The sequence below is a fragment of the Phyllobates terribilis genome, unplaced genomic scaffold (genome assembly GCF_046119375.1).
Source record: "Phyllobates terribilis strain yellow unplaced genomic scaffold, ASM4611937v1 Scaffold_162__1_contigs__length_4246735, whole genome shotgun sequence".
NCBI lineage: Eukaryota > Metazoa > Chordata > Amphibia > Anura > Dendrobatidae > Phyllobates > Phyllobates terribilis.
The window spans coordinates 3,857,276-3,870,100 of record NW_027362922.1 but is presented as its reverse complement, the minus strand read 5'-3'; positions in this window follow the sequence as shown (position 1 = coordinate 3,870,100).

Sequence of the window (12,825 nt, the reverse complement as noted above, 5' to 3'; positions counted from 1 at the left end):
CTGTGTTATCACTTTTATGAGTAAAACTTATAAAGCTAATATTAAGAATATTAAGTTATTTAGATATATAGGTAGATTTAATTGTCTAAAATAATAATCAACGCAAAGTATAAATATTTACCACAATTCCTCCCTTTTTATGATTTACAGACAATTTATCCGTCAGCTACTTCCCCATGCTATGGGAGCATGGAGGGGACAAATCCCATTCACTGACAGATACCTTGTCCGCAAATCTCATCATAACAAATACACCAGTTCTAGCAGTTACATACACTAGTAATACCAACATTCATGTAAAGAAAGGGTAAATGAATATACTTTTATTCCCTATCCCCATTTCCACTATATGAGGTCTACCATTCGGTTGAATTGTCTGCAACTCATGTATATAGGGAATGTTTGTGGACAGCATTTATACCTAGGTCACCATGCAGAAGTCTGAAGATTGCAGGCGTAAGGCGTGCTAAGGTGCAGGTTCCTTCTGCACCTGGGAGAAGCCATTTAGAGGCTTGGTGACCACATACTAGATATAAATCCTTGGCAATATGCAGGGTATGATGTCAGTGAGTCTCCCAAGACAACGTATATAAGTCAAAAGTCCTTGCATCAGAGGTTTCCTCCGTCGTAACGGGCAGTATCAAATGTCTCTTTGTAGAAACAGCTATAGTTGAAAGCCTCATATGGGGTTAGGGGCACTGCGAGATATGGCATAGTATCAGAGGATATTGGGCTGTGGGTGCATATCCAGCAGTTCTTAGGACAGTCTTTAGAAACTATGTCTCGCAGCAGGACTTGGTGATACTTATCAGTTTGTTGTCCCAGTCCTCTCCTAGTACGTCATTGAGAGTTAGGGTTAGGGATGCAATTGCCATCAGAATGGTCGAAAGGGGCAGGGTCAGCTCTGCGGCCGGGAATCAGGACCTTTTCCAGTTGCTGGCGTTGATCTTTGCCTTGGAGCTTGACAGAAATAGCAGTGGTCAGTACTTAAAACGACTCACTGTATCTGGGTCCACTGGTCTCTTCGTATGTCTCTTGACCACGACCCAGTCTCCTGGTACCAATGTGTGTGTGCCGCTTATACAGTTGGGGTCTGGAGGAAAGAACACGGTTAAAAGTAACAGTCAGATATTTGTGCAACTCCAAGACATATTCAGTGAGGGAACCATAGGAGGCTGCAGTTGCTGCGGGAAATACAACCGTCTTAGGGACGCCACCAAACAGTATTTCATCGGAGACAGCTTCTGTCTATACCTTGGGGCGGTCCTCACTGAATATAATGCAATGGGCAAGCAATCTACCCAGGACAAGTGTGTTTCCTGCATGCAATTCTGGATTTTTATCTTCAGGGCACTATTAAGGTGTTCCACATTCCCACTACTTTGTGAGTGATAGGGAACATGGAAAACCTGTTCGATCCCCAGAGTGGCCATGATCTGTTCCATCAGTTCTCTAGTGAAGTGTGTCTCTGTCACTCTCTATAGTTTGGCCACCCCATATCTGCAAACCACCTCATTTATCAATTTTCCTTTTTTCTTTTTTGTGTTAACTTTGGTCACGGCCCAAGCTTCAGCCAACCAAGGGAAGAGATTGGTGCATACCAGGACTTATTCATAAGTACCCACCTTAGGTAGCTGTATGTAGTCCTCCTGTAGTCTCTGAAATGGGTAATCTGGTTTTGGCGTTCATTTTGTGGGACCTTTGAATAGATCTACCGGGGTTATATTTTGCACAAACGAGACACACTTTGTAGCCGCATTCGGAAACCCTGGGGCGCACCGGTTTTGTAGCACCACTGCACACATAACACCATTTGAGTTGTGCACCGGAGGAATGTGCTAGGGCAGCCATCATGGGGAACACGCAGCGTGGGAGGCAAATCCTGGTGTTTACCTGCCATACCACTGACTCTGACCGTACAGCACCCGCTTTGGCCCATGCGTTCTGTTCGTGTTGGGGAGCCTGGGTCTGGAAGACCTGCAGCAGTTCACGATCAACGGCCACTGAGGCCGGTGCGGTGACAGTCTCCTCTGTGAAAAGGTAGCTTACCGCACTCTCGGTCACTGCGTCCCCTAGCGGGGCCGTGTCTGCTATGGCCAGTATTTCAGTCAGAGGTAGTTGTGCTGCTTCCTTAGCCGCCTGGTCGGCCAAGGCATTCCCTACAGCAAGGGGCGTTTGTTCCCGTGTGTGCGCCGGTAGCTGCCCTTCGGGTAATGGTGAGTGCTGTGAGTAGCTGCTCTACTGCCTCATGGGATTGCTAGCAGAGGTCAGAAAATTACGACTCCGCCAAATGGCGCCAAAATCATGTGCGACCCTTTAAAACATATCTGAAGTCTGAAAATACATAAATCTCTTTACCTTTTCCCAGATTACACGTTGCAGCGAGCGCCTTCAGCTCAGCCTCTGGCGCAGAGCAGCTGGAGAAGAGTGGTTCATGCATTACTGCCTTACCATTGTGGACTACTGCATGCCCGGTGATGAACCGTCCTTGTTCACTGTCCCGAGCTCTGGAACCATCTACAAAATACTCAGCAGAGGGGTTAGTGAGGGATACTAACAAGCCCTATGTCTCTGTGTTACACACACGCCGTTAGGTTCAGATAGGGCGAGACGGGTTTCAAAGCCCTATGTCTCTGTGTTACACACACGCCGTTAGGTTCAGATAGGGCGAGACTGGTTTCGTGAATTTGTTGGAATCCTGGGGAGATCGTTACTTTGGGCGACCAGAGGCTGCAGCTTCTCTCAGACACACGATAGATTCAGTTGCTGACCAGACACATCTGACAAGAGTCTTTTTCAACAGTTTAACAGTGGAATTTAATCTGAAGCACGGCCAGTACAATTCAGGAATATTACAACAACAATCTTCATTACAGTACAATTTAATAAAGCAGGCACAGTATCATCAGTCTCTTCAGTAGCATAATTCAGCACAGATTAGATCTCTTAGCAGCACACTTCTGTGCATACATAACCACAGTCTTTTCCTTCACAAGGACTCAAAAGTACACAGCATCCTTTATCCTGCATGGAGATGGAGGGAGGGAGGGTTTGATGAGGGACATTATCCTTGTGACATGATTCCTTTCAGTCTTATCTTTCTGCCCGATAATACTCTGCACTGTTAGTTCATGGCGTCTATCTGACCTGTGTTTAGCTTCCCTCCTGACCTGAATTCTATTTACTTGCCTTCCGTGAGATACAGATTACACACCACCTTTCTCTTCCACTCCAGCCAGAAAGTAAACAACTTCCCCACAATCCCCCTGGGGCACTGCTAAACACTCCCTGTCTCTTGTGACTCTGTTAACCCCTGTAGTTGCTGAATGCTTCTGGAGCACAACACTTACTGTCTCCTGTGCTTGTGTTACTTCTAATAGTTGCTGGATGCTTTTAAAGCAACAGCACTACTTCTGCATATCACACTCTTCCCTCCTTTTTGAATGTCGTCCTCGACATTAGTCTTAATTGGTCAATCTGACTAATTCTGAGACAGTGATGAAAGTTGAATAACTTTATATACAAATTGGCATTGTCCAATTGGTATAACATTCATAAACATTGATAACAACCTATTCTTATGACCTTTTTCTTGTAGGATGCCTGTAAGAAATAAACAATTAATACAATTAAAACAATCAGCATCTCTTCAGCTGGAGCTTTTCAAACGTCTTCAACCAGCTCTCTCTAACTAGGCTTTAACAGTTCTTTGTTTCTACAAAGTCTTTTAAGGCTATGTGCCCACGTTGCATTTATGAAGCAGAAAATTTCTGCTGCATAAATGCAAGTCCTCTCCCGGAAAAACGCATGCGGAATTCCGCACGCGTTTATCGCGCATTTTTCGCGCGTTTATCACGCGTTTTCCACATGCGGAATTGCCTTGCGTTTTTTATGCATTGGACAAAGGCAATTCCGCTTGCGGAAACGCAAAATTAAATGACATGCTGCGGATTTTTGAACGCGGCATAAACGCTGCGGAAAAATCCGCAGCATGTGCATAGAACTTGCGGAATCCCAATGGGGACCATGGGGTGCGGATATACATGCGTTTTTCAAGCGTTTACGCTGCGGAAATTCCGCAGCATATACGCTTGAAAAATGCTACGTGGGCACACAGCCTAAGGAAAATCAAAGCATGAAAACAAGTCTTTCCACTACTACAGTATCTTCCATACTGCTTCTCGGTGGTGAATACCACTCAAGTGGGCTTACCTGGTCCGCAGCCATAGATACTTGTTTCTAGTTGACAGTCCTTGGCACTTGACTTGGTTCACCAAGTGTCTCATACGTCAGCATCACGGGCCTCCTCACTTCTCGAGTCGACATCCTCCTTGTGAGTTGTTCCTCAGACACCCGGGGTTCTTAGGTCACAGGAATTTCTTCCTCCGCACTCCTTTCCCATGCTTCCTCAGATGCTCTTGGACCTGCCTATGTAAGTTCCTGTACTTCTCCTAAATCGCTTGTTTCCGCACGATCTGGTAATTCCACTCCTCATGAGTGTCGATCGTTCTCTTCAGGGGCCGATGTTCGATCATCAGATCTGAATTGGACTTCATCTGTACTCCTTGGAACGAACTCTGGAACCTCAGGACTTAATTCACTTTCCTGAGGATGGTACATCCCTCTCCTTGCTGGTCCGAGAAATACAACGGTGTGTTCTTCTCCATCGAAACTTTCAAGGTCACTATCCACCTCCGGAGCTTCAGTCTGTGGTGGTCCCTTAGTTGATCGCGGACCATGTCAGTCTACTTCTGGGAAGTCTTGTTGTGGTGGGAGATAATCACAGGGTAATAGTAAATTCCAGTGGACTATTCTATTTTTCTTTTCTCCCGTTTCCAATCGGATTTCATACACTGAGCTGTCATCAGCTTTCCTCCTTACGACCACATACACCTTGTCTTCCCAGTACGAACGAAGTTTTTCTGGACCACCTTTCTCACGTACGCTCTTGACTAGCACCCGGCTTCCCGGTGCCAATTCTGCTCCATAACATTTTTGATCATAGTACTCCTTACTCCTGCTCTGTCCTTGCGTAACCACTTTGGACGCTATGTTGTATGCCTCTGCCATCCGTTCCTTCCATTTCCGAACGTACTCCGGATATGTTCTGTAAGTCTCTTACACCGGAGTTTCGAACATGATGTCGATTGGCAGTCTTGGCGATCGTCCATACAATATGAAAAAGGGTGAGTAACCCGTTGCATCGCTCTTTGTACAGTTATAGGCATGTACCACTTTTGACAGAGAACTCTTCCAGTTTTTCTTCTCATCAGCTGCTAAAGTGCGCAACATCGACAATAATGTCCGGTTAAAACATTCCACTTGTCCATTACCCTCTGGGTGATAGGGCGTTGTGTGGGATCTCTGAATTCTACAGTACTTTCCTAGCTTGTCAAAGAGCTGGTTCTCAAATTCTCTTCCTTGGTCGTGGTATAACCTTGTAAGGAACCCAAACCTCAAGACAAAATCATTGAAGATCTTCTCTGCCGCTGTTCGACCCGATTTATTGGTGGTGGCATATGCTTGAGCAAATCGAGTGAAATGTTCCATCACCACCAAGATGTATTCGTAACCACCCTTGCACATCTCGAGATGTAGAAAGTCTATTGAGACCATCTCAAACAGGTATGTAGTTTGGATGTTGCCCATAGGTGCCCGGGTTGATGTGTTGGGACGTTTAACTTTCAGACACCAACACTCCCTGGTCACGTACGTCTCAATATCTCTCTGCATGTACGGCCAGAAGAAATGTTCACGGATCAAATTTGTTGTCCTTTCCACTCCCAGGTGTCCCATGTTTTCATGGAGCTCTTTGAAGACCAACCTACGGAATACTCTGGGTAGTACCAACTGCCGGTTTTGTCCTCCTTTACGATACAGGATACCATCTTCACTGAGGTAGAGCTTCGTCCATTCTGTAATTAAAACAGATACTGCTGGTGACTCATTGTCGCTTTCCTGTTTACTTGCAAATCGATTTTGATCCACATAAAGTAGTATTCTACCAATTATCTGATCTTCCCGTTGTGCTCTACGGATTTTCCCTTTTGGTAGTTGTTGAATAGACAAGGGGTGATCTTGTTCTCTCGCTTTTATGGTGGTCAATGGACACCACAATGGTGTATCTTCCTCCTGGCTATCTTCAGGTGTTCATTATCCCAGGTTAATGTCTAGCTACTTAACTGAGCTGTTTGTCACAGATCTCTGCCAGACGTACATTCAGCTAGTGTGTGGTTTGTTCTCTGTGCCTTGTTCTGTTTATTGATCTTCTACTGCCTGACCTTGGACCTTGTTCTGACCATCCGTCTGTTTAACCCCTTCTGCTCTGATCTGCTGTCCTCGTGGAATTCTGACCAATGGTATGTTACCTGACTAAGCCTTTGCCTCTTCCCTCTGTTTATGACGTACTGTCTTGGCTTTGACTCCGGTCTCCTTGACTATCGCGTCTCACGGCCTGGCCGTGAAAAGTGACTCAGCGTCACATTATGTCTGGCCCATACGTTTTTCTTTTTCGCCAGTATGGAGACTGTCCACACTTTCTGTGATCAGGTGGCGAATCTGAAGCAGATGACTCAGGATCTGGCTAAGGAATGCCAGAGTCTGGAGTTATCACAATGTCAGTTGCAGGGTCAGATAACTAATTTAATGAAGACCTCCCATAGCCCTCCACTGCCGGCAGTGGCTGTGACGTCAGTATCCTCTGATGTACAGTTGGTCTCTCCCGAACCTGTAATAGCCCTCCCTGATAAATTTTCTGGAGAGAAAGGCCAGTTTAGACTTTTTAGAGAGAGCTGTAGGTTATTTTTTACCCTGCTCCCCCGATCATCAGGGGAGGAGTTCCAGCGGTTGGGAATAATCATGTCCGTACTGTGAGGGGGCCCTCAGACCTGGGCATTTTCCTTGTCCCCACAAGCCCAGAACGGTTTTCTGTTGACGCCTTCTTTGACATTTTAGGACTAATATATGACGAACCCGACAGGATCCAGGTCGCTGAGGCTAAGATCACGAACCTGGCACAAGGGGGTCGCACAGCTGAGGACTACTGTACTGAGTTACGGCAGTGGTCCACTGCAGTTCTGTGGAATGATGCAGCTCTCAGGTGCCTGTTCCACAAAGGCCTTTCCGAAACCCTTAAGGACGGCCTGGTCCTGCATGATGCCCATTGTTCTCTGGCGGAGGCCATGACCCAGGCCATACTAATGGACCATAGAATCCGTGAGAGGCGGGATGAAGAGCAGGCTGCCCATTATTCTTCCCCGGAGCATGTCCATTTACCGGAGGTGGAGCCATCAGAGATTAGAGTCGCCACTCTTCGTGTGGTAGAGAAAAAACATGGACAACATCTTGGACGCTGTACTCTGTACTGTGGTCTCTCTGGACATTTTGTCAAGAATTGCCCTACTCCTCCTCAGGCTGGCAAACCAGCAGGAGAACGTTTGAGTCTGGGTGATGGAAAAGGAGGTCACCCAGACTCCCAGGTACCTTTTTCTTTCTCTACTAAAGTACTGATAAATACTGTGTTATCCTTCGAGAACCAGGTGTTATCAACATTGGCGTTCATTGACTATGGGTCTGCTGCTAACTTTATTGATTCGGGACTGGTTCGGAAGTTAGGGTTAGGGACAGTTAGTTTAGAAAGACCCATGCAAATCTTCGCCCTTGACAAGACACCATTATCCCGGAATTTGGTCAAGAAGGCAACGGTGGATTTCACGCTTCAAGTAGGCGCTCTCCACTCTGAATGCATCTCATGTTTTGTATTGGATAATTTGCCTGCTGGGTTGGTACTGGGGCTTCCATGGCTGCAGATTCACAATCCTGTGATTGATTGGTGTCAGAGGGAGATTGTTAAATGGAGCTCCAATTGTTGCAAGAAATGTCTAAAAACTGTACAAATATGTTCCGCCAGTCTGAAGGGTCTGCCGGGGTACCTGAAGTACTTCGGAGATGTGTTCTCGGAGAAAGAGGCGGAGATACTACCTCCCCATCGTCCTTATGATTGTGCTATTGATCTTATTCCTAGTGCCAAATTGCCTAAAGCTCGCCTTTACAATTTGTCTGGGCCTGAACGGACCGCCATGAAAGAATATTATATTGAAAGATTACGGAAGGGTCATATCTGTCCTTCCTCCTCTCTGGTAGCTGCCGGATTTTTCTTCGTAAAAAAGAAAGGTGGGGTCTCCGTCCTTGCCTCGATTTCTGAGAACTAAAGAAAATCACGGTTAAAAATACTTACCCACTTACACTCATTCTTGACCTATATAATCATCTTCTAGGGGCCAGGGTGATTTCTAAACTTGATCTTAGAGGGGCTTACAATTCGATACGCGTCCGGGAGGGTGATGAGTGGAAAACGGCTGTTACGGATCCGGGTGGTGGAACCTCTGTGCTTTGATGCAAGGAGGGACCAGAGGGGCGTAACTAAGTGCCTACTCGAACCGACCCAGGTCACACGGCGGCTTAGTCAACTCCCTGAACCAAGGAGAGACTGGGCAGGTGAACCAGATGACACTCTGGGACCGACCTTGTGTGAGAGCAGGTGACTCCCACGGGTCAGATGACAGGAGCTGACCGGTACAGCGGATGAGCACGGCAGGTAGCAGGCGGGTACGGCAGATAGCCAGACAGGTACTCTTGGCAAATGAGCAGGTGGGTAAGGCAGATAGCCAGACAGGTACTCCGGGTTAATGAGCAGGCGGGTACAGCAGGTAACTTGGCAGGTGCTCCGGGTAGGCAGGCGGGCATGGCAGGTAATCTGGCAGGTGCTCCAGGTAGGCAGGCTGGCGGGCATGGCAGGTAACTGGCAGACTAGCGGGCACGGCTGATAGACAGACTGGCGGGCAGGACTGTAGACAGACTGGCGGGCAGAACTGTTAGACAAACTGGCTGGCAGGACTGTTAGACAGGCTGGCGGGCAGGGAACCTGAGGGCCGAGGAGAGTGTTAGCACACAATCAACAACCTTGCACAGGCACCTCCATTTTGGAGGAGGTGCTTAATATAGGGGCAGTCCTCGGGCCATTGGCCAGGGACTCTTTAGAATGCCGCACGGCCCCTTTAAAAGAGAGCGCGCGTGCGCACCCTAAGCACACGGCCTGGGAAGCTGCGTGCAGTGCGCGCCTTAGCAGTGGGAGAACAGGAAGACACTGGGACCGCGACGGCGAGGGGAACGGCGTCTCTGCCCGGCAGGAGGCAGATACGCCGGTGCTACGACAGCGTTTCTAACGTCGTAGGGTCTGTTTGAAAACCTTGTCATACCATTTGGGTTGTCCAATGCATCTGCTATGTTTCAAAATCTTATGAATGATATTTTCTCTGTTTGCATTGGAAGATATGTTATGATTTACCTGGATGATATTCTAATTTTCTGTCCAGACTTGGATTCTCATCAGGAACATGTCCGGGTTGTGTTACAAAGGTTAAGGGACAACTCCTTGTTTGCTAAATCAGAGAAATATGTTTTTTCTGTTCAGGAAATTTCATTCTTGGGGTTCATCTTGTCAACAGAAAGGTTTAAGATGGACCCTGGGGAGGTACAGGCCATAATTGACTGGGTTCAGCCTCGTGATCTTAAGGCTTTGCAACGAGTTCTGGGATTCGCCAACTATTATAGGAAATGTATCAAGGGTTTCTCTCAGATTGCTAAACCTCTTACTGACCTGACATGTAAGGGGACTAATCTCAAGGTATGCTCACTGAGTGCTATCAGGGGTTTTGAAAATTTACAAGAGTGTTTCATGTCTGCCCCCATTCTGATCCAACCAGATCTCCAAGAACCATTCATTGTAGAGGTGGATGCTTCGGAGGTCGGAGTACTGGTGGTTTTGTCGCAGGGGCCTAAAACTCTGACTAACTTGCGTCCATGTGCTTTTTTGTCTAAGAAATTTTCGCCGGCGGAAAGAAATTATGATGTTGGGAATCGTGAGTTACTTGCTATAAAATTAGCCTTTGAGGAATGGAGGCATTTTTTTGAGGTAGCGGTTCATCCAGTTACTGTGGTCACTGATCACAAGAATCTAGCCTATATTGAGTCAGCTAAAAGGTTAACTCCCAGACAGGCCAGATGGTCCTTGTTTTCCTCAAGGTTTAATTTTTCGATTACATTCAGACCGGGGTCTAAGAATGTGAAAGCTGACATATTGTCTCGTAGCTTCGATCCAGTTTCTCCTCCAGAACCTCCATCCTCCATTAATTATTCCTCAGGGTATTGTGGTTTCTATGGTAACCTCAAAATTGGAGGAGGAGATCCGTAATGCCCAGTCATTAGCTCCTCCTGCTACTCCAGGGTCTAAATTATTTGTGCCTTTGTATCTAAAATTACATGTGACGCACCCCTGGGCCTTCGTCGCGCGGCGTCGCGCGCACGGGAGCTTACCCGGAGCCGGATCTGTTGAGGGTCGTAGTCTCGTGGCGGTGACCCGGTCCGTGCCCAGGGAGTCAAACTGAGCGGCGATGTATCAGCGGTAGATGTTGGACGACTACGCCACCCGTTGAGTACAGCTAAGGAGCTGCTGCTGCAGGGCAGACCGCTGAGGCCGGTGGTAGGATTGTGCAGCGTGATAGTATAACCCCCAACGGGAGGGGTATGGCCTCAGGGCAGCCGACGTGGATGATGGGGGTAGCAGGAATCACTCAGAGACGATGCGGTGTAGTTCAGGGTCTTTACTGGTGATAAAGATAGACCCTCCCGGAGTACTGGCTAGCGATCGGGGCCTGGTCAGTCCTTGAGCAGATGGGATCTCCCCTGGCCAGGCGGAGTTGTAGGCCTCCCAAACTGACTGTACTCTTCTGGCTACCTTGCTAGAGGCGGGTATAAGTAGCCCACGTCCCTGAGTGTACCGTGTGGTGCTCACCCGTATGGCCGGTGACTCGGGGCCTTCTAGTGGCGTCCGCTCCACGACGGCGGTGCTGGTCCCACGCGTGTGACCGTGCCTTCGGGTTTCTTGGCCAGAGGACCTGAAATCCCCTGCCGGGCGGTTTCTGCTGCTGGGTCAAGGTTAATCCCCACAGCCTCGGACTCCGGGTCCGGTGATAGCTTCTCAGTCAGGGCGAGCTCTGCAGCTGCCAGCCCCTGACTCCTTGTAACACTGCTCCCACAGAGCTCCTGATGTTTCTTCCCATAGCTGCTTCTCTTCTCTGTCTCTACTTCGAGCATGGCCCAGGAGCTGGGCCCAGCCGGAGCCACAGCTCCCTGTCAGCCCTCCTGGCTGAACTCTCCCTCTGAACACCCTAACCCTGCCTCAGCCCCAGTTTTATATAGGGGAAGTTCTTCCCCTCCCAGGACTGGGCAGGAGGTGTGGCATGCATAGGATTCCTGACCAAGAGACCTCCCACCTGCTCTCAGACATAACATCGCTGTCACTGTGGAAACCAGACCCCTGGGGTGCCACACATGTGTTACAGGAATTTTATGATTCCGTTTTCAGTGGTCATCCTGGGGTTACTGCTACACGGAAAGCCATTGCCAGACTTTTTGGTGGCTGTCCATGCATAATGATATCAAAGTTTTGTATCTGCTTGTGAGGTCTGCGCACGCTCTAAAGTCAGTCAAAGCCGGCCGGGGAATTGGCTCAATTGCCAATTCCAGAAAGACCATGGACTCATTTGTCCATGGTTTTCATCACAGATTTGCCTCTGTCTGATGGGAAAACTGCTATCTGGGCGGTAGTGTAGCATCGGCGTCTCTGCCTCCTGCCCGGCAGAGACGCCGTCACCTTTGCCGCCGCGGTCCTGCTCCGGTGTCTTCTGGCCTCCCTGCAGCTGCTGCTGGTGCACGCAGCCTCCCTGGCTCTGTGCTTAGGGCGTGCGTGCGCGCTCCCTCCCTCTTAAAGGGGCCGCGCGCGCCTTCCTAAAAAGTCCCCGGCCAATGGCCGGAGGACTTCCCCTATATAAGGCACCTCCTCCAATTTGGAGGTGCCCGTGCAAGGTTGTAGCTTTGTGTTTGATACTCTGCTTCAGCCCTCAGGTGCCGCTGCTAGCCTGACTACAAGTTCAGCCCGCCAGCCAGACTACAAGTCCAGCCCGCCAACCTGACTACAAGTCCAGCCCGCCAGCCTGACTACAAGTCCAGTCCGCCAACCTGACTTTAAGTCCAGTCCGTCTGCTTGTCTACTCTCCAGCCCGACAGTCTGTCTACAGTCCAGTCCGCCAGTCTGTCTATGGGCTCTGTCCGCCTGCTTACCTGGAAGCACCTGCCCGTTACCTGCCGTGCCTACCAGCCAGCCTACCTGGAGGCTCCTGCCTGTTACCTGCCGTGCCTGCCAGCTCGCTTACCTAGAAGCACCTGCCTTTTACCTGCCTTGCCTACCAGCCAGCCTACCTGGAGGCTCCTGCCTGTTACCTGCTGTGCCTGCCAGCTCGCTTACCTAGAAGCACCTGCCTGTTACCTGCCGTGCCTACCAGCCCGCTTACCTAGAAGCACCTACCTGTTACCAGCCGAGCCTACCGGCCCGCCTACCTGGAGGCTCCTGCTTGTTACCTGCCATGCCTGCCAGTCCGTCTGCCCGGGTCACCCGTAAGCCTGCCAGCCGTGCTCATCTGCTGTACCGATCAGTCCCTGCCTTCTGACCCGTGAGAGTCACCTGCTCTCATTCAAGGTCGGTCCCCAGAGTAGCACCTGGTCCCTCTGCTCGGTCCTTCCCTGGTCACGGAGTCAATTGAGCCGCCGTACGGCCTTGGTCGGTCCGAGTTGATACCTAGTTACACCCCTCTGGTCCCTCCTTGCACTGCAGCACACAGGTTCCACCACCCGGATCCGTAACAGTTTGCACGGGCCATGGAACCCGGTGGCCCCCAGGCCCCTTCACTTGCTGACCTGTACCAGGAG